Genomic DNA, 20,649 nt, shown 5'->3' with positions numbered 1-20,649 from the left:
TAGGGCCAGGGGGGGTGGGTAAGGGAGGGGAAGGTGCGGGGGGGTGGAAAGAAAGTTCCCTCCGAGGCCGCTCCGATTTCGGAGCGGCCTTGGAGGGAACAGGCAGCGCGTGCACTGGGCTCGGTGTGCGCAGGTTGCACAAATGTGCACCCCCTTGCACGCGCCGACCCCGGATTTTATAAGATACGCGCGGCTATGCGTGTATCTTATAAAATCCAGCGTAAGTACGCGCTCGCGCAAATTTATAAAATCTACCTGTGAGTAGTTAGCACAAAAACATTGAGAGCACCTCCTTTTCAGTCTCATTTTTATTTCATGCCTCAAGCGAGGACATAAGAAATGCCATACTATGTCAGATCAAAGATCCATCAAGCCCAGCACCCTGTCTTCAACAGTGGCCAATTCAGGTAACAAGTACCTAGTAGGATCCCAAAGAATAGATACAATCCTTCTTGCTCATAAGCAGGGATAAGCAGTGCCTTTCTCACGTCTACATGGCTAATAGTGTTATATGGACTTTTCCTTTAGGTGCTTGTCTAAAATCTTTTTAAACCTAGCTATGCTAACTGCTTTCACCACATCGTCTGGCAACAAATTCCACAGTTTAATTGTACACTGACTGAAAAAATACTTTCTCCATCATCAAGCAAGGCTGAATTAGCCATGTCACAAGTGACATCATCTGACTGTGCTGAATGAACCCTCTAGCTCAGTAAAGTTTTACTACTGAGCATACGCGGGAGTTTCCAGGTGTGCACGCCTCATGAGCCTCTCAGTCTTTGTTACTGAGCTATCGCACCAATATGTACTATCTTTTAACTACTTTTTTTGTGTTTGAAGTTTTTCTTCAAAATCTTCCTTTTTGATATTGCCTCCTTGGGTTCAGTCCGTGTTGAATCAAGCTAGAGCTCATTGGGCAGGCTCCCCCAACTGCACTGCTGGGCCCTGGACCTGCTGCAGTTCTGCTGTCTAGCAAGACTATGGAAGTGTTGAGCGCAGGAGCCGGTGTGCTTCTTGGCACACCCATGGGGCTTATTGGCGCAGAAGAAGATGTGAATAGAAAGAACCTTGAAAAGTGAAAAAAATTAGAGACAAAAGTTATTCACTCTTGATAACTCTATAATTGATTTAAACATTCAAAAACAATAATGACCGCCTTACATAAATTTTAAAACACACTGTCCAAAACGTGGGATATTCACTTTGTATTTCAGCATTTATTAAGTGTAATCATTAGTCATGTATTGGACTCTTTTGAGATATTTTCCATATGCAAATAAAATTGTTATGAAAAAGCACTTATCTCTGGGATTTCTTTTTTGCTCTTAACTGAATATGTTGTGATCGCAGTCCTGACACTGTTTCAAAGGCTGTATCTGCATCAGGGATACAAGAACAACTCATCAATATCAAAGCATTCAAATGAGCATGATGCAGCTGAAAATCTTAAAGTATAAAATCTTAAATTTTCAGTAGTTCACTGATGAATTCTCTACAGTTAGCTGCAGCATGCTCATTTGAATGCTTTGATATTGATGAGTTGTCTTTGTATCCCTGACACAGATACAGCCTTCCAAATACTGACTGATTGCGATCACAACGTATTCAGTCAAGAGCACAAAAGAAATCCCACAGTTAAGTGCTTTTTCATACAATTTTATTTGCATATGGAAAATGTCTCAAAATAGAGTCCCAGTACATGACCAATGATTATATTGTAATAGACGCTGGAATACAAAGTGACCATTGCCTACATTTTGGGTAGCATCTTTTAAATTCATGTAAGACTGTCATTATTTTTGAATGCTTAAATCAATTATATAGTGATCAAGAGTGAATAACTTTTTTGTATTGCAGAAGATGACATGCCATTCCTTTGAGCAGGTTGGCACGGTCGGCGCCCTTGATGAAGTCTGCACTAAAGCGTGCATCATTGATTCATTGGCCCTCAGCACTTGGTGCCTCCGGCACTCCAGCCCTCAGCACTCTCAATGCATTCGGCACAGGACCAAGCTTCAGGGGGACCTGGAGGAGACTCTTTACAGTTACGTTCTCTGTTGATGCCCTTGTCTCTCTTTCACCTCATCTTTTCAAATCCTAGGCATTCCAGGGAGACTTCACTGGACATGATCTATGTTTGGAAACACTGGATCATATCTGCGCCATTGTGCCCTTGATCTCTGTATGACCTTTCAGCACACTCAGTCCAGAAGGGTCCCTCCACCTGGTGTCCAGTATGTGTTTCTCAGGTGAAGACCCAGTGCTGGTTTCAGAGGAGGATGTTTGTTTTCCACTCTGTGCAAGAGGACACAACAATCCATAGACTGTGTCTGAACTGGTGAAGACTTTCTTTACCTCGTTGGCAGCTAGTGACAAGGAGGTCACCCTCCTCCTGTACAGGATGTCAGATTTTTTTTCTCCCATGCAGAAGTTCCTCTCGCCTCCACTCCCAGGAAGCTCCAATCAGAGGTCCTGATGGTGGACACCAGCTTGCCTCAGTTCGATAGGCCATCCCTCTCTGCAGAGAATACTAGCAAGCATTCCAAAGATGCAACATGGGACACCACCATCTGGCATGTGCCCTGGGAGTATTCCCTTCCAAGGGTCCCCACCCTGATCCACATCACCTTCATCAGGGTCATAGGTTAGTATTCCTCCACCTCTCAGTTCTGAGGAGGATTCTACAGGGTCCCCTCAGATCCCTAACTTTACCTGCTGGAGTATTCTAATTTATTGGACAAGCTGGGTAAGGCGATTGGCATCAGTGTACATAGGAACAAATATCCCCCCCCCCCCCCAACCAAGGTTTCAGGTTACTTTGGAATCTGGAAATACCTTCTGAACTAACAATTATCCTGATCCATCAAATCCCGCAGGATCAATGAGAATTTGTGGGGAAAATCTGGCCCCCAATGGTTAGGAAACAGGGTTTGGAATAGTCCAACTACCCCACCAACCTATGGTAGTGGAGTCGGCATTAAAATGAGTTCAAAAGCCCAGAATTTTTTCCATCCACCCCCACCCCACCCCCACCCCACCCCCAGGTTGTTAGACAGTTTTGGAAAGAAATTCTTCCTGAGCTTGATGCTCAGTATGAGCATTGCAGCCCATCAATTGAATATGGTGCAATACTTACATGACTGTATCAACAAATTGAAGCCTCTGTTAGAGTTTCTGGACAGGGAAACAGGAAGATTATCAGCAGGCTCTTCTGGATGCAGGAGAGTGTGAATGCATCTCTTCTGATCAGTGTACAAATCGTTTTGACACCATAGCAAGATCCTCTGCAGCAGCCATTGAAGCAAGCCGAATGGTTTGGTTGAGAGCCAGCAGCCTACATGAGGACATTCATGACAAGTTGGCCATTGCCCCATGTTCAAGTGACAATCTCTTCAGGGATAAGGTGTGAGAAACTGTCACCCAGATTAAGGAGCCACATGAAGCCGTTCTGACTTGGTGAGGGTTAATCAGCCTTCCTCCTCTAGATGTCCTTACTTTGCTTTTAAGTGCTTCTTTTTCCAATTTTAGTAGTATCGTGCTTCACCTGAGTTGCCGCAATAGCAGCTTCCAGCACATGGATATCCACATGAGAAATGTCAGCCTAAGACACCACAGCAGTTCCAGCCCAAACCTGAGACTAGTTTTTGACTAGTCTGGAACCTAAGGCTTTGACCCTTCTGGTAGAGAGGAGGGTACACCAGTTCACCAAGGAAAGGCGGAAGATCACGAAGGACCACTGGGTCTTCAAAACTGTGGATTCTGGTTAACATTTGCACTTCTCCTGCTCTCCAGTGTTGCATTGCTGTTTAGCCTTCAATTGGATCAATGTCACTCTACCCAACTGTGTTTCTAGCTTGATATTCTTCAGTCAGCGAGGGGTAGAACTTGTTCCTTCCAAAGACCATAGCAAGGGGTTCTATTCCCTTATCTCCAAAAAGTTGGGGATATTAAAATCCATCCTGGAGTTATAAAGACTGAACAAAACCTATTACGGGAGAAGTTCAAAATTAATACTCTCCACATCATCCTACCTTTATCCAAGCGGGATCTGAAAGACACATGCTCACATACCTATCCATCTGTCACATTGAAAATACCTCAGATTTGTGGTGGATTCTTCTCACTATCAATACAAGATTCTCTCCATTGAACTGTCAGCCACTCTGAGGGCCCTCACAAAATGCCTAGCAATAATGATGGCATACCTTCATCGTCGGGGGATTATTTGTGTCTTCCCTTTCTTGGATGACAGGCTGTTGATTGGACCTTCCCAAGCAGGGGTGGACTCCCTACAGTAGATAATCCAGCTTCTTCAGTCACTAGGGTTCATAGACAATTTTGTCAAGGCAAATCTCACCCCTGCTTGGGGAATCAAGTTCATCAGGATGTGAATAGACTTATTGGATGCAAAAACATTTTTTCCATAAGATCAGGTTTTTTTTGTCTTTGAGCTCTGGTCCAGAACTTGCTGAAGCAAGGTAACATACTGGCCCAAACAGTCGTAGTTGTCCTCATATATGGCGGCAGCTGTGTGTGTGATCCCTATAATGCATCTCAACATGAGAGTTCTCCAATGGGGCCTCCCATTGTATCTGTTAAGGTAATTACAGAGATGAAATCATCCCTCCATTGGTGGCTAGATCCAAAGGTTCTAGAGATAGATAACTTCTTAGAATTCTACCACATCAAGTAATGATGGTGACAGATGAGTCCACAGGTGAAGGGGGGGCGGTACACACAGACTTCTTCCAAATTCAGGGGATTTAGTTGGCTACACCTATTCCAAATAAATCTCTTGGAGCTGTGAGCCATTCAACATGCATTAAGAGTTTTCTCACATCTCCTTCAGGGAAAGAGAACTTTGATCCAAACTTGACAATCAAGTGGCAATGTTCTACCCTCAGCCAGAAATCTATGAAAATTTGGGAGTGTGCGCTTAGTCACAGAGCTTTCCTCCAAGCAAATTACCTTTCCTAGACCTCCAATACACTAGAGGCTTGCTTCAACAGGGTTTTTTGTCCCCATGAGTGGTCTCTGGTCTAGGGCGTGGAGAAGGGCTATTCATTCTCTGGGGTTACCTGTCAGTTGACTTGTTGGTATCAGAAAACAATATGAAAGCTGACAAATTTTGCTCCATTCTTCAGAGCAGATTCAGATCCATTCTGGATGCTTTTCTGCTGAAATGAGATACAGATCTGCTGTATGCCTTTCCTCCAGTTCCATTGGTGGCGAGGACAGTGTAGAAGGTACTCAAAGACTCATCCTTATTGCTCCAGCTTGGCTCAGACAACTGTGGTTCTCTTACTTCATCAGGTTGTCAGTCTGCTCACCCATCATACTGGCTTCACTAACTCAAGAGGAGGGTCATCTATTTCTTCCAAGCCTCCTCTCCCTCAATTTGACGGCATGGATTTTAGTGCTTAATAGTTTCCTCATTGTCATTCTCTGTGATGGTTGAGGACATTGTAATTTCAGCCAGGGGGCTCTCTACTAGAAGAGTGTAGTTTTATCTGAAACTTTTTCATTGAAGAAAAGTACAAGAACAATGCACATCCAATATATACAATTCTACATTATCAAATGCATTGATTATATAGGTGAATAATACACCATTTTACATTTTATCCTAAAGCAGAACCATTAATAACAGAAAATAAAAATAATATTCAACAGCTTTCCATCTCCCACCCTTCCCTAATATAAACTTCTTCACAGGGACAGTAGAAGCATGCACATGTACATTTTCTTATCTACATTATCCTCATAAAGACAAAACAATTATCCCATGGTGTACAGAATAATAACATCAAAAAAATAAAATAATGGACACCCCCCCACCCCAAAAACATCCATGGAATGAAATATTCTCAATAACTATAGAGCACAATGTTATATACAGAGTGCAAGTAAAGACATTAGGGTAAGTATTTTCTCAAATAATCCTAATGTTTAATTTAAAACCTCACTTCTAGCTCTTGCCGGAAGACTCTGAAGATAGGTTCCCAAATATCAGGAATAATTTCCTTCACAAAGAAAAGATACCACATGCTAAATTCTCCATCTGCCAAGATCATTGAAATAAATTCCTCTATCTCCAAAAAGACGGAAGATCAGGATCTTGCCAAACACTCAGAATTTCTTTCTTCCCTATTAAGAAAGCTTTCTGCTCTTGCACCTTCTGTCATTAATTTAGAAAAGTCATCAACATGGTGTCTATCAATCACCAAACTTTCAGTATCTTCCCAGATACTATAATATCCTCTAACAATAAGTTTATCTTGGTGCACAACACCAAAATGTGTGTGTCAGGGTGCCCCTTTCTACTTTACATTTAGGGTACCTATCCATGTAATTAAACTTGGCCTGATAAGCTCTATCTTGAGAGTTATAAGCCCTATGAAGATACTCAAGTAGAGTTTCTCTATGTAACATACATTCAGTAAGCTCAATCCTAGAAAATGATCTCTCTATAAGTTCTGGGGTCGAGATGATAATAGTCACTCCTCCATTTTTCTACTAATTCATGATACTAAGTGTAACAGAAACCCGTTTCCATATAGATTTCTGAAGCCCCAAGATAGACAGCCTCTTTGTCTTCTCAGCTATAAAGAAGTCATCTATTTTGGCAATGAGATCTTGTTCAAATCTTGCATATGCAAGGCATTTACATAGTAACTTAACTGCATATATGCAAAATAATCTTTTTTGTCTATCCCATAGTGATCTTGAAGATCTTGAAAAGTCATCATAGTCCCATCATCTTTGAGGACATATGTAACCTGCTGCATTCCCAAATGAGCCCAAGATGAAAATGCTTTAACCTGATCCCTTGGCAAAAAATCTAAATTCCCCTGAATTGGAAGAAAAGGTGAGACTAAAGAAGCGTAGCCCAGCATTTTAGTAATAAATTTCCAATTGTGCCTCAAAGGTGCCACTAATATACTCTTTTGGATAAAAGCTGGCAATTGATAGACCTTAGCATATAATATGAACTGGGGTGCAGAGGTTCAAAGAATATCTCTTCCATATCTAAGTCAATGTAAAATGAGGGCAAATATAACCAATCCTCTAGAATTCTGGCCAGGCAAGCATTATTATAAAGTTCCAAATTTGGCAATCCTAGTTCCCCTTGCGCCCCATCCCTCTTCAAGATAATGTGGGTTTAACTCCATTCCATAGAGATTGTAAAAGTTGTTTGTCAAGAATTTTAACATCTATCTTCAAAAGAACAGATAGCGACTTAGGAAAGAGTATCATCTAATAAAGGTTTACCTGCCTAGAGATAGAGAGAGCCTGCCATTGCTGCAATTTAATCTTGGAAAATTCAGTAAAATAGAGACATTACAACTGTAAAAATCCCTAAGATCTTTGGATAGATAGATTCCCAAATAGATTGTCCTGGAAGCCCACTTCAAAAGAAATACCATTCCCCATGAGTCCTTCACACTACTTAGAAAGGGGCAACGCTAATTTCTCGTAATATAGCTGGAATCCTGACAGAAGCCCATATTCTCTGATTATTCCCAAAAAGCAGCTAAGAAAGCAATTAGGATCAATGAGATAAACCAAGATGTCATTGGCAGAGACCACAGTTTTAAATTGCCTCCCACCCAACTGGGCCTCCTTTACACCCCTTTTTGTTTGAAACTTCAGCAACAAAGGTTCCAAAGGTAGAAGAAGCAGAAGAAGGGTAAGAGGACAACCCAAATACCATGCAACAAACAAAAATCCTCAGAGAACACTCTATTAATGGACACCGCTGTTGTTGGATGTGAGTAAAGTAAATGCAAACCCTGAACAAAGGTCACCATTAATCCAAAATTTGAAATAGGTATCCCATTCTACCCTATGAAATGCTTTTTCTGTATCAAAACTTACAAGTAGGGCAGGAATTTTAGAGATCCTAGAAAATTCCATCGCTTACAAGATTTTTCTTATATTGGTCACAGGGTATTGTCTAATGAACCTTACTTGGCTTTCCGAAATCAATGATGGGAGAACCAATGCCATCCTATCTGCCATAATTTTGGCCAGGAGCTTAAGATCAAAATTTATCTGGGAAACAGGCCTGTAGAAATTCAGAAGAATAAAATGTATCCCCTTTTTAGATAACACCATAATCATTGCCTTATTTGTATTATAAGGAAGTGAGCCAATCTACATCAGTTGGGTGTACAAGGAATGCAAAGGAGCAGCAACTCCATAAATGAAAAGTTTGTAATATTTAGCAGTGGGTCACGGAGACTTACACTGTTTTGCTTGTTGTAAATAAGAACATAAGACTTGCCATACTGGGTCAGTCTGAGGGTCCAGCAAGCCTAGTATTTTATTTCCAACAGTGGCCAATCTAGGTCACATGTACCTCGCAGGATCCCAAAGGGTAGTTTCCTAGCGTGTAGCAGATGGACTCAAAACAGATGGGTATAGTGTGCTCGTGCTAGCAGTTGAAGACGGATCTGACGTCAGCACGGGTACATATACCCCCACATGAAGTGCCGCAAATCAGTAATTTCCGTCTCCAAAGCAGTTTGGAGCTACCTCACGCTCGCTGAGCGTGTTTCCAAATTCTAACGACTAAATTCCTAGAAGAAACCTATTGAAGTCAAGCCCCGCACTCCTGCAGTGATACCTGGCGGTCACTCACCCAGTGGAGTTTCCCGAGCAGACTTCCGTGGTCCCTCGGAGGTAAGAGCCTTGGTCCGGTGGCCGGTTTGCGGCAGGGACCTAGCCCCCGAGTGAGAAGGGCTTGGGCGCAGCTTGGCCCCCGAGTGAGACGAGTTCGGGCGCGGCCTGGAGGCAGCCTCGGTCCCGGTGTGGACTTGGCCCCCGAGTGAGAATGGCTCGGGCGCGGCTTGGCCCCCGAGCGAGACGAGTTCTGGAGCGGCCTAGAGGCAGCAGGCGCACTTCCTTATGCGCGGCGGTTGAAGGTACTCTCCCCCCGCAGCTGGAGACCGTCCGGGTCGCAGCCGGGAAGCGCCGAAGACAAGGTAAGGCGTATATCTTTACTTGGTCTCCAAGGAAGTGTGGATTTGCTGGGCCTGCCTACGGGGCAGCACGCCAAGGAAGTCGCCATTTTTGCCTGCCTACTCATCTTCGCCGATGAGCGCACGTTGCTAAGCTAAGCGCCCACGATAGGCGCATGTTGTTAGCTCACGCGATAGGCGCATGTTGTTAGCGCACGCGATAGGCGCATGTTGTTAGCGCACGCGATAGGCGCACGTTGTTCGCACATTGTAAGCCACCCGCGTATAGGCATTTATAAGACGCCCATGTATAGGCACACATTTATAAGCCGCACGTGTATAGGCGCACGTTTATAAGCCGCCCGTGTATAGGTGCACGTTTATAAGACGCCCGTGTATAGGCGCGCGTTTATAAAATGCCCGTGTATAGGCGCACATTTATAAGCCGCCCGTGTTTAGGCGCACGTTTATAAGACGCCCGTGGATAGGCGCACGTTTATAAGACGCCCGTGGATAGGCGCACGTTTATGAGACGCCCGAGGTTAGGCACACGTTTATAAGACGCCCGAGGTTAGGCGCACATTTTATAAGACGCCCATGGATATACTAACGGTTACATTTGGCGACCCAGATGGGACTCGAACACATATGCAATGGTCTGATTGTAAGTTACGCCTACTTAAAAAGAATGTATAAAAGCCTGCTCCTTAAGGGGAGTGGCATGCAGTTGTTCTAAGCCTTTGTCTTAGCTGCATCTTGCTGGCAATAAAAAGTTTATCTTTGCGGATCAGTTGTCTGGACCTCTTTACTGCCTCAATACTAACGGTTACAGATAGGCGCACATCTATAAAACGCCCGGTCTAGGCGCATGCTGTTACGCGCACTTGTTGAACACACATCATTGGGCGATACCGAATTTCAGGCGAATGGAGCATAAGAGAGCCCATGCGGCCGCAGAGCCAGCACCTCCAGAATCTGGCATGAAAGCTCTAAGCCTCTGCTCAGCATGCAACCTCAGAGCCACACAGAGCGAGGAAGCAGACTCACTATGTGCCCAGTGTGAAGAGGCCATGGGAGTCCCAGGACAGGACCGGCCCCAGCCCAGCGGTTCCTCAGGGAGCACACCGGACTTAGCGGGCCGCGGCTAACAACCAGGGAACCTGAGAGACCTGGTGCCCCTACGGCCAGATCCGGCTTCGCTTTCCTGGGTGGAATTATTCAAAAGGATTCACGCCTTTGTCCAGATGCAGTCTGCTCCTCGAATGGGTCTTCCCGTTCCGGCTGATCCGGTCCCTGGACCCTCGAGACCTAGGCGCAGCCACTCACCACCCGATAGCCCCGCTTATGGGGATTTGGATTGTTCCCCGGACAGTGAGGAGCCCCTCGAGGAGGGTGAACTTCCCTCGGAGATAGAGCCATATCGGACCATGAGGCGCTTCTTTCAGAAAGAAGATCTTTCAGGCCTGGTCTTGCAATGCCTATCGGAGCTGGCCATTCCGGGCCAGGATACCCCAGGGGACCCTAAAATGAACCCCCTGTTAGAGGGCCTGCGCCAACCGGCTCACCATTTTCCCCTCTTACAGGCAGCACAACAGCTAATCGATCTGGAATGGAAGGCACCGGAAGCCTCATTTAAAGGGGGTCAGGCCTTGGCAGGCATGTACCCTCTGGATACGGCGTACAAGGAGCTGTTGGCGTGCCACAGGGTAGACGCCATAGTTAACGCAATAGTGAAACACACCACCATTCCGGTTGAGGGGGGAGCGGCCCTCAAGGATTCGCATGACCGACGCATGGACACCATTCTGAAACAGGCTTTTGAGGTAGCAGCCATGTCCCTACGAATCGCGACCTGCTGCACCGTGGTGACGCGCTCCTGTTTATCACAGGCGAGAAACACCACCCAGGGAGCAGACATGGAATCAGCTCTCGCATTTCTCACTGGCGCAGCCTCCGACCTCGTCCGTACGGCAGCCAAGGGAGTCTCCTCTTCAGTGGCAGCCAGGAGGCAGCTTTGGCTACGTCATTGGGCGGCCGACTCGTCCTCCAAGACACGACTCACAAGAATGCCCTTTAAGGGTTCCCTACTGTTCGGCAGCGATCTCGAGAACTGGGCTACTAGATGGGGTGCCTCTCCATTACCCTGCCTACCAGAAGACAGGGCGAGGAGGAGCCAGCGTTCTTTTTCTAGACCATCTAGAGGTAGAAATTCGCAGCGCTTCAACCCTTACAGGACTCGCTATCGAGCACCTCGTTCCCAGGCCAGGAACCAGTCCTTTCGGACTAAGCATAACAAGAAGAGAACCGGCTCGGGTTCCGGCCCTGGCCGCAACCCACAATGACAATCAGCCGACCCATCCGGGGGTAGCAGCCATAGGGGGCAGGCTAACCCTCTTCTACCGCAGATGGGTCGAGATTACTTCGGACCAATGGGTCCTCGCCATCATCCGGGAAGGATATTACCTGGATTTCTTTCGGCTTCCGCCGAACAAGTTTGTGGAATCTCCTTGTTCGCCGCTCAAGGCAGCGGCACTAGAAGTGACATTACAGAGGCTCCTGGCCCTAAAAGCCATAATCCCAGTACCTGCGGAAGAGGTAAATTCTGGGCATTATTCCATTTATTTCATAGTACCCAAGAAGGAGGGCACTTTCAGGCCCGTCCTGGACCTCAAGTCAGTCAACTGACACCTACGGGTCCCCAGCTTTCGCATGGAAACTCTACGGTCGGTCAAGAATTCAGTACAGCCAGGGGAGTTTCTCCCCTCCCTAGATCTGTCGGAAGCCTACCTGCATATCCCCATCCATCGGGATCACCAGCGCTATTTACGCTTCAAAGTCCTGAATCAGCACTTCCAGTTCCGAGCTTTACCCTTTGGGTTAGCCACCGCGCAGCGGATCTTTACCAAGGTAATAGTGGTAGTGGCGGCGGCACTCAGGAAGGAAGGAATTCTCGTCCATCCCTCCTGGACGATTGGCTGATCAGGGCGAAGTCACCGGAGGAGAGCCACCGGGCAACCAACAGAGTTATAGCTCTTCTGGAAAGCCTCGGATGGGTAGTCAACATAAACAAGAGCTCCCTACAGCCGTCCCAGTCGCTGGAATACCTAGGGGTCCAATTCGACACCCGAGAAGACAAGGTCAGCCTGACCTCCAAGAGAAAATCAAAACTCCAGAGTCATCTGCAGGCCCTGCTGAGCTCCAGCCGGCCCACAGCTCGAGATTACCTACAGGTCCTTGGCCTCATGGCATCCACTCTGGGAGTGGTGCCATGGGCGCGGGCTCATATGAGACCGTTGCAACGCGCCCTTCTATCTCGATGGAGCCCACGATCACAGAACTACACCGTACGCCTACCTCTACCGGCCAGAGTGTGGTATCAGCTACGGTGGTGGTTGCAGCCCGGCCATATGAGCCGGGGGTCAAGAATGTCCTCCCCAACCTGGATTCTGCTCACCACAGATGCCAGCCTGAACGGATGGGGAGCACACTGCGAGGAACTCACCGCCCAAGGGTGGTGGACCAGAGAAGAGTCGAGGTGAAACATCAACCGACTAGAGGCACGGGCAGTCAGGCTAGCGTGCCTGCGATTTGCCCACAGACTTCGCGACAGAGCGGTTAGAGTGATGTCAGATAATGCCACCGCGGTGGCATACATCAATCGTCAGGGCGGAACCAGAAGCCAACAAGTGTCCCTGGAAATAACTCCCCTGATGATTTGGGCAGAAGCAAATCTCCAGGACATCTCCGCCGTCCACATTGCCGGGAAGGACAACACGACGGCAGACTTCCTCAGCAGAGAAAGCCTAAACCCGGGGGAGTGGCAGCTGTCACCCACAACCTTTCAGATAATTGTGGACCAATGGGGGACGCCAGCCATGGACCTCCTAGCGGACAGGTCCAACGCTCAAGTACCCAGATGTTTCAGCCGCAGGCGGGATCCTCGGGCTCAGGGGATCGATGCCCTGGTACAGCCGTGGCCTCAGGGGATCCTGCTATACACCTTTCCTCCATGGCCCCTGCTGGGTGCCATTGTACACAGGATTCAGCGACACAGAGGCCTAGTTCTTCTAGTGGCCCCGGACTGGCCAAGAAGACCCTGGTATGCAGACATGAGAAGACTCTGCCTCCCTACAGGGACCTGCTGCGGCAAGGTCCCATCCTCCACGAGGATCCGGCTCAATTCTCTCTTACGGTCTGGCCATTGAGAGGGCTCGACTGAAGAAAAGGGGATACTCGGAGCCGGTTATAAATACACTCCTCCGAGCATGCAAGTTCTCCACATCCCTAACATATATCAGGATCTGGAGAGTCTTTGAAGCCTGGTGCGACTCTCACAGCACCAATTCGCATGCCGCTAAGATTCCTATCATTTTGGACTTCCTACAAGATGGACTTCAGAAGGGTCTGTCCCTCAGCTCCATCAAGGTTCAGGTAGCAGTGCTGTCTTGCTACGGTCCCAGGAGTGACGGCAACACCATTGCCAAACACCCAGACGTCTCACGTTTCCTGAAAGGAGTCAAACACATTCGCCCGCCACTGAAGTGGCCAGTGCCCTTGTGGAATCTCAGCCTAGTATTGGAATTTTTGACGGGATCAGACTTCAGGCCGCTTCGAGGCCTGTCCCTCCGTTTGTTAACCTTGAAGATGGTGTTCTTGCTGGCTGTGTGTTCAGCACGCCGCATCTCAGAGCTACAAGCACTATCCTGTCGTGATCTATTTCTCAGAATCACTCCAGAGGCTATCCATCTTCGCACAGTGCCATCCTTTTTACCCAAGGTGGTCTCACACTTTCACCTCAACCAAACCATATCCTTGCCTACCACGGAAGGTTTGAAGAAGTCGGAGGAAGGTCGAATGCTATGCCATCTCGACATCGGCAGACTACTGTCCAGATACCTGGAAATGTCAGAAGCAGTACGAAAGACTGACCACCTGTTCGTCCTGCACAGCGGAAAGAAGCAAGGGGAAGCGGCCTCACGGCCAACCATCGCCCGCTGGATTAAAGAAGTTATCAAGGCAGCCTACGTGGAGGCGGGAAAACCACCGCCTCTACAGGTCAAGGCTCATTCTACCAGAGCACAATTGGCCTCTTGGGCAGAAGCTAAGCTGCTGTCGCCTGCAGAGATATGTAAAGCGGCGACGTGGTCCTCCCTCCATACCTTCTCCAGATTCTACCGTCTGGATGTCCAGGCCAGGGAGGACACAGCATTTGCGAGGGCAATCCTACACAGTCCTCGGGCAGCCTCCCGCCCAGTCCGGGAGTAGCTTTTGTACATCCCATTTGTTTTGAGTCCATCTGCTACACGCTAGGAAATGTAGAGATTACTTACCTGATAATCTCGTTTTCCTTAGTGTATGCAGATGGACTCAGCATCCCGCCCGGCTGCCGGCATACATGGGGATTCACCGACTCACGGTAAGCCATGTTTTCTTATAATAGGCCATCCACCCTGCCGGGTGTCGACGCCTTCCGGTTGTGATCACTGGCGGTCTCCAGCTACTATCACTCGGTCAGGGTAATCCTGTTCATTTAATTGATCGGTCAGCTACAGCTTTTGCAAGGAAGATTACTGATTTGCGGCACTTCCTGTGGGGGTATATGTACCCGTGCTGACGTCAGATCCGTCTCCAACTGCTAGCACAAGCACACTATACCCATTTGTTTTGAGTCCATCTGCATACACTAAGGAAAACGAGATTATCAGGTAAGTAATCTCTACAATAGATCCCATGCTGCTAATGCCCAGGGGTAAGCAGTGACTTTTCCCAAGTCTATCTGGTTAATAACAGTTTATTGAGTTCTCTAAGAACTTGTGCAAACCTTTTTTTAAACCCAGTATACTAGCTGCCTTTACCACATTCTCCAACATTCTCCAACAATGAGCTTAATTGTGTGTTGAGTGAAAAGAATGTTCTCTGATTTGTTTTAAATGTGTTACTTACTAACTTCATGGCCCGTCCCCTACTTTTTATATTCTTTGAAAGAGTAGATAACTGATTCAAATGTACTCATTCTGTTCCATTCATGATTGTATAGACCTCTATCATATCCCCCATCAGCTGATTCTTCTCCAAGCTGAACAGCCCTAACCTCTTTAGCCTTTATTCATAGAGGAAGTGTTCCATCCCTTTTATCATTTTAGTCACCCTTTTCTGTACCTTTCACAGTTCAACTACTATATATCTTTTTTGAGATGCAGTATCCAAAATTTCACATAGTACTCTGTGGACACCTTCCATTTTATTCTCCATTCCATTTCTAATAATTCCTAACATTGTTTGCTTTTTTGACCACCACTACACACTGAGCTGAGAATTTCAAAGTATTGTCCACAATGACCCCAGATCCTTTTCCTGTTTTGTAACTTCTATTTCCTAGCATGTAGCAGATGGACTCAGGACCAGTGGTTTTATGCTTCCCTGCCAGCAGATGAAGATGGAGTCAGGTTTCAAAGCTGATGTCACCCTAGATACATCCCTGCAGTGACATCAGCCCTTCAGTATTTCTCTGTCTCCAGCAGATGCAGACATGCTTTCCCTATGGGAATCGCTATACCTTTTGGAAGAAGAAATTCTACTTTTAAATTGGAGAAAAGATTGAGCCCCACTCTCCTGCAGTGATACCTAAAAGTCCCTCCCCCAGTTGAGAATTCCTGAAGTGAATTCCGACATCCCTCCGAGGTGTGCTGTGGTCTGGTAGCCGGTTCCTGGCGTGGACTTTGCTGCTCAAGCAGCTGATAGGGAGCGGGTGCAGGAAGCTGTGCAAGGCGGTGATGGCCAAAGCCCTCTTCCCCCGCAGCCAGAGACCATCTCTGTACTCAGCCGGTAAGCGCTGAGCCAGATAAGTTTAAAAAAAGAAGAAAGAAGATTTACCGATCTAGAGACGATTGGAGGATTTCCGGTAGGTTTCTTCCGGTCTCCATGCTTGGCACGCCATACTGACGTCGTTCCCACTCCCGTCGGGGTAAAGGGAATTGGGTCTGTCAGTGGGTTGAGGAACCCCCGGTGTGCTAGTCCCTGTTTTAGGCACACTGCATGGTCAGCCTTATCGGCGCCATCTTGCGCGCATTTCTGTGAGTGCGGTATGGCCCTATATAGGACGTTGGTACGCACAGTGCATTGGCTCAGCCCATGCGCTTTGCAAGTAATGTCAGCACATACATACGCGCACAACGTCATAAGCACATACGGGAAAAGCTGAGTCCATGGACCGAGTGTGCAGCTCACTGTGCCCTGTCTAGGTGCTCTAAATGTGTGCGCATATAATCTTTTAAGCACGAACTGATTGGAACACAATGGCGCCGGCACCACAGAAACCTAAGCACCTTGTTCTCTGTGCTGCTTGTCGTATTAGGGCTTCACAGCCTGACCTGAATTCCAACCTGTGTCAGCACTATGAAGAAGCCCAAGTAGAGTTGGCTTCTTCTGACTCTGTTAAGTCTGGCTTCTCCCATTCAGGTGATGGATTAGCCACAGCTTTAACTGGACGTAGCTCGGATCTGAGTACCCCCAGGACTGGGTTATCCATGGGAGAGGGAAATTTACCTCCTGGGCTAGGCATGAATCCGGCTGCCTTCTCTTGGATGGAATTTTTCCAGGGCCTTCAAGCCTTCGTACAGGCGCAGTCTGCTACCTCACTTATCCCTGTCCGGACGGAACCTCAGCCAGTAAGCTCTCTCTTTTCCAGTCCTATCAGCAAAACTCGAGGCATGCCTCTTCTCACTAAGGGTAACCCTGGAGGAATCCGGACAACACAGAGGAGGATACATATTCCTTGGAAGATGAGGAAATACCCCTTGGTTTAGAACCCTATCGGACCATGTTATGGTTTTTCCATAGAGACAGATTGCTGGTCCTGGTTTCCCAGACCCTGAAGATGCTGGGAGTTCCTGGGGCGGACTCTATGACGGAATCAAAGAAGAACCCCATTCTGATTTCCCTACAGAAAGCCTCTTGCTACTTTCCAGTACTTAAAGCCATTCAGGAGTTGTTTGACCTGAAATGGGATGCCCTGGAAGCAGGTTTTAAAAGGGAATGAGCATTAGAAGCTCTATACCCACTGGATCCAGCAGTGAGAGAGGGTTTGCGTTTCCCTAAAGTGGATGTGCTGGTTTATGCCATTTCCAAGCGAACTATCCCAGTGGATGCGCACGATAGACAGATGGAGTCCTTCCTTAAACAGACCTTTGACGCTGTAGCAGTGACCTTACAGATTACTTCTTGTTGTTCCCTGGTAGCTTGTTCTTGCCAACTCCTCTCTCTGGAGGTGGATGACTCGGGGGTAAATTCCAGAGTGGTTATGGAAACCTCCGCCGCCTTTTAGTTGACGCAGTCTTGGATCTAGTCTGTACTTCGGCCAGAGAAATGGCCTCTATGTTGGCAGCCAGAAGACAGCTATGGCTGCTGAATTGGTCAGCAGAGGCAACCTCCAAGACAAATCTTACAAAGATGCCCTTTAAAGGATCACTCCTTTTCGGAAGCGAATTGGAAAAGATGGCCAGTAAATGGGGCGACTCTCCAGTTCCCCAGCTACCAGAAGATAAGAGAAAGCAGTTGCTGCGCCCCTCACCTATGAGGAGTCAATTCCGGGGCTCTCAGCACTTTCACCCCTAAGGAAACTCGACATTTCAGAAATCTCGGCCTTTTGGGATGTCTCAGTCCTTTCATAGTCAATAGCCCAAGAGGGGCAGGTTCAGGTTCATCCCAAACCCCCCAATGAAAATTTGCCGACCCTTCCTAGGAATGGGTAGATAGGGGGTTGACTGTCCCTCTTCTACCAGAGATGTGTCAAGAACACTTCGGACAAATGGGTACTGGAGGTCGTACGAGAAGGATATGCGCTGGAATTTCACAGCACTCCTCAGAATGTATTCATGATTTCTCACAGGACAAGCAGGATGGTAGTTCTGACATGTGGATGACGTCAGCAGACTGAGCCCTACAGAAAACTTTTCTGTCAAAGTTTCTAGAACTTTTGACTGGCACACTGAGTATGCCCAGTATGCCATAATCCCTGTAGCCACAGGGTCTCCCTTCAGTCTCTTTTTTTCCGCGCTGCAGTTTGCCTTGTGGTTAGGAGCTCTGTGAGAATTTCTCACTACTTTTCCTCACAGAAAAACTTGAAGTTTTCTTCAAAAAAAAGTTCCCTCATAGGGTTCTCCCATCGTGACATTGTTTTCTCGTTGCTCGGTGATTTTCTGTTGGCACCATTTGGAATAACCAATCCATTTGAAGGTATACCTCTCTTGCTGGTGGATGACTTTCTAGCTGGAACCAAAATTTCTTCGATCACTCTAAGCAGAGAGAGGTGAGCAATCACTAAGCATTCAACATGCAGTGCATCAATGCAGGTATTGAAGCATGGTTCATTGAGCAGTCCAGTGCAGCTTGCGCTGACAATGCTGATGTTGATTTCTTCAATGCAGGCTCCAGTTCATTTTTTAATTTAATAATTTTTAGTATCATGAACAGCGTACAATACATCAAATAAACAACAAACCAAACTGACATTACGATGTAAGGCACAAAAGTATAAAATTAGCTGTGGTTACAGTAAAGTAACAAAATTAGATTAACTTAAGATGGAGTATTTATTGAGATTTATATTCCACTTTTTGCAATTTTTTCAGCACTTCACAAAGTGGATTACATTCAGGTACTGTAGGTACAGTGGTCCCTTGACTTACGAACTCAATTGGTTCCAGAGGGTTGGTTGTAAGTCAAGATTATTTATTCCATAGGAAATAATGGAAATACCCATGCATTCCAAACCTTCCAAAAGCACCCCTTACCTAACTATTTCTATAATAAAAAATGGTTGTATAATGTCTGTAGTTACCAGAAACACCAATAATTTCCTAGTGTACTCACCAAAAAGTTATAAAATGTGCCTAGCCTACCAGAAACAACAATTTCACCTCCTTTACCAGTTCCTTTACTATATCTGCATATGGACTCTCTACCTGGGTAACATCAAGCTAGGTTGAGAGAACATTGCACAAATCTCATCTTTGGATGAGTTTCTTCACTCCGAAGGTCATCAAATCTTCACAAGAGTGCACTGTTCTGTTTATACGCCATACTCTGCATGTCAAAGTGGCCCCTAACCCCTACACTAACACCTACACCTCACCTCTAGTAACTAGGTGGGCCTCATATAGGGGTATAAATACCTACCTAGTATGATGGCATTACCTACCTAGTATGATGGCATTATGGCTAGTCTCTCTCCCAAAAAACAGAAATATTTTGGTTGTAACTCAAAATCTGTTCGTAACTAAAACCAGAATTTTGGTCGTAACTCAAGGGCCCACTGTATTTCCCTATCCCCAGAGGGCTTACAATCTAAGTTTGTACCTGAGGCAATGGAGGGTAAAGTGACTTGCCCAAGGTCACAAGGAGCAACAGTGGGACTTGAACCCTGGTCTCCTGGTTCATAGCCCACTGCTCTAACCACTAGGCTATTCCTCCACACACATAAGCTGTATGTGACCTATACATATATAAGCATCAATATCTACGACTTATCTAAGAATCTCTCAACTGGTCCCCATACCCATAGCCAGGAAGCAAGCCTTTGACATTTAAGAGCAACAACTTTTTCATAGTGCTAATATAACCATATCGTGGTTCCACCAAAAATGAAAATTTAAGAAAGACGAGTTTTTCCAATTAGACAAAATTTGTTTCAACGCAATAGTGAGGAGGAAATCAAGTAATTTGTTATGCCCAATTGGGAGAGATATACTGGGAGCAGAAGATTTCAGGATAACAATCTCATAAGAAATAGGCATCGATAAGGATAGAAAGTCCAAAATTATACCCCAAATGTCTATCAGTATGCTTTGACTGATGGCCATTCGTAAAGCATATGAGAGAGAGCTACTCTTTCAGTGATAAGTAGAAAGACCAGCCTTAAAAAGCTTCCAAGGGGACCATAGCATCCTATGTAATACAAAATACATAGGTTGTCTATCATCTGCTATAAACCAGTATAACCATGGAATGCCAGTAGATAGTATAACCATGGAATGCCAGTAGATAGTATAACCATGGAATGCCAGTAGATTGTGATAAATTGCAGGAAGACCTTGTGAGGCTGGAAAATTGGGCATCTAAATGGCAGATGAAATTTAATGTGGACAAATGCAAGGTGATGCATATAGGGAAAACTAACCCATGCTATACTTACACAATGTTAGGTTCCATATTAGGTGCTACTACCCAAGAAAGAGATCTAGGCATCATAGTGGTTAACACATTGAAATCGTCGGTTCAGTGTGTTGCGGCAGTCAAAAAAGCAAACAGAATGTTGGGAATTATTAGAAAGGGAATGGTGAATAAAACGGAAAATGTCATAATGCCTCTGTATCGCTCCATGGTGAGACCGCACCTGAATATTGTGTACAATTCTGGTCGCCGCATCTCAAAAAAGATATAATTGCGATGGAGAAGGTACAGAGAAGGGCTACCAAAATGATAAAGGGAATGGAACATCTCCCCTATGAGGAAAGACTAAAGAGGTTAGGACTTTTCAGCTTGGAGAAGAGACGGCTGAGGGGGGGATATGATAGAGGTGTTTAAAATCATGAGAGGTCTAGAATGGGTAGATGTGAATCGGTTTTTTACTTTTTCGAATAATAGAAAGACTAGGAGGCACTCCATGAAGTTAGCATGTGGTACATTT

The 20,649-nt window shown here is 46.3% G+C and overlaps 1 protein-coding gene across 4 annotated transcripts in view; it reads left to right on the top strand.

Annotated features, from left to right (window-relative positions):
* The window catches only part of PPP2R2A (protein phosphatase 2 regulatory subunit Balpha), a 247,466-nt gene that overhangs the window by 193,119 nt on the left and 33,698 nt on the right, over positions 1-20,649 (top strand). The window contains exon 9 of one of the 4 annotated variants that reach the window (XR_003857077.1): positions 6,721-6,868. The exons of the other annotated variants lie outside the window; for them this stretch is intronic. The gene's annotated coding sequence lies outside the window, so the exon portion shown is untranslated. The remainder of the gene's footprint in view (positions 1-6,720; positions 6,869-20,649) is intronic. 4 annotated transcript variants of the gene reach the window in all.

This window comes from Rhinatrema bivittatum, chromosome 5 (genome assembly GCF_901001135.1).
Source record: "Rhinatrema bivittatum chromosome 5, aRhiBiv1.1, whole genome shotgun sequence".
NCBI classification, from domain to species: Eukaryota; Metazoa; Chordata; class Amphibia; order Gymnophiona; family Rhinatrematidae; genus Rhinatrema; species Rhinatrema bivittatum.
The sequence above is the reverse complement of the archived record's forward strand: the minus strand, read 5'-3'. Positions and strand labels throughout refer to the sequence as shown.